Source organism: Somniosus microcephalus, unplaced genomic scaffold, assembly GCF_052327205.1.
Source record: "Somniosus microcephalus isolate GS21.2 unplaced genomic scaffold, FLI_Smic_1.0 unresolved_chr4, whole genome shotgun sequence".
NCBI lineage: Eukaryota > Metazoa > Chordata > Chondrichthyes > Squaliformes > Somniosidae > Somniosus > Somniosus microcephalus.
The window spans coordinates 17,094,370-17,096,201 of NW_028225182.1; the positions used below are offsets into that span (position 1 = coordinate 17,094,370).

General features: G+C 46.0%; 1 non-coding gene across 1 annotated transcript; it reads left to right on the forward strand.

Moving 5' to 3' along the window:
• Positions 1 to 1,332: 1,332 nt before the first annotated feature.
• Positions 1,333 to 1,406, forward strand: trnan-guu (transfer RNA asparagine (anticodon GUU)). Its single transcript has one exon. It is a non-coding gene; the product is annotated as a tRNA-Asn (tRNA).
• Positions 1,407 to 1,832: the final 426 nt, after the last annotated feature.

Sequence of the window (1,832 nt, forward strand, 5' to 3'; positions counted from 1 at the left end):
GGTGCCGGCGAACATTTCATTGATGCATTTGTCCTAAACTGAAGCCTGTTGCCCATCTCGCGGGGTCAGAGCCGCTCTGTCTGTCTCTCACCTGCTTGTGACCATTATCGGGAACAGGCCGCCTGTTCAACGTTCATCAGCAAACCCAGAAACACAAATAAACAGAAAGATGTGTCTCTCAGCCCCGGTGGTAAAGGTGCAATGGATGTTAATCCAAATAAAGCCCCTGTGAGATTCTGTGTGGATTGGTTTACTTATAAAGTTTGTATTTTAAATATTTAGAAATAGCGTAAAATAATGAAAACATCCTGATGGTTTATACGAGGATCGAACCCGCGAGCTTGGCGTTATTAGCACCACGCTCTCACCAACTGAGCTAACCGGCCACAAAGCTCCCCTTGGCCAGGCTTGAACCCAGGCTGAGGAATTATCGTTCAGGCTCACACTGGGTGACCGAGTTACTGCACAAACATTCAACAGACCACATCGCTTAAACATTGTTAACTGTTCGTATAGACAACTGGGCAGAGTGTAAATCAAAAGTAACAGAAAAAGAGCTCTTTAGTTTAACAAACCTCATTCTAAAAATTATTATCGAACCATTGCTGAACAGCCCCTCCCTCAGTCCCGGTATAAAAACAGCCGGCGCGACCCCGACTGGATTCGAACCCCCAGCCAGCGGCTAGAGCCGAATCCCCGGCTCAGATGTGGTTTCACGCTCATTCCTTTAGGAAACGCGGGTTCAGATGCGAAAAATCTCTCCTGATTCGCTCCTCTTATAGTGAAGGAGACAAAAAGTAACTAAAACCTGCCGATTCCGGGATCGTCAATCTAACGCTCGCCCAACTAAGCTGTTTCGGCTTTACGGGCTGTGGTAGGTTCGTTGTTCTGCATTCGGTGTGTTACTGCCCCCCATATAGAGCAGACAGGGCAGAGTCCGATCATTGGCCTGTGCTCTGGTGTATCTGGTTCCCAGGGCTCACAGTGAAGCGACCACGTGTATATCTGATCTCCACATTGATGAACAAATACAACAGCAAAAGAACTCGTGGGAAGATTCCAACAGTTGTGAGAAACCCAGACACCATGTTAATATCTCACCGTCACCATTGGTAGATGAACCGATCTAATGACTCAAAGCGGGTTTTCAAAACAATTTGTTTAACGGATTTTCTTTCAGCGACTATTTCCATGTTCCGACAATAAATGTTACATTCTTTAATTTGGACAAGTAAACGGAGACTGGACAGTCGCTATCTTGCTCTCTGTGACCTGAGGTTTTATCTCGGTAATCTCCGGCTTTAGTATATGTTGTAATGAGTTTCCCAACAGGTCTCTGTGGCGCAATCGGTCAGCGCGTTCGGCTGTTAATCGAAAGGTTGGTGGTTCGAGCCCACCTAGGGACGGCGTTTTAACATTTCCAGGTTTTCAAAATGTGCATTTTGGCTGCAAGATCATGGGATAAACTGTCGCACTGGGTATAATGTCGGTGAGTATGAGATCATCCACTGGGATCCGAGAAATCCGTTTCGTAACATTCTCTTATTGGTGACAGACTAATAGGAACATGAGGAGGCCATTCAGCCCCTCAGCCCTGTTCCTTCATTCAATTATGGTGTGGAGATGCCGGAGTTGGACTGGGGTGGACAAATGTAAGAAGTCACACAACACCAGGTTATAGTCCAACAGCTTTATTTGAAATCACAAGCTTTCGGAGCGCTGCTCCTTCTTCAGGTGAAGTGGAGAAATGCATAAAGACACAGCTTATATAGTCAGAGAATCATGTCAGATGTTTACAGGTAACCTTTCCAACTGCCATTTATCACACCTCG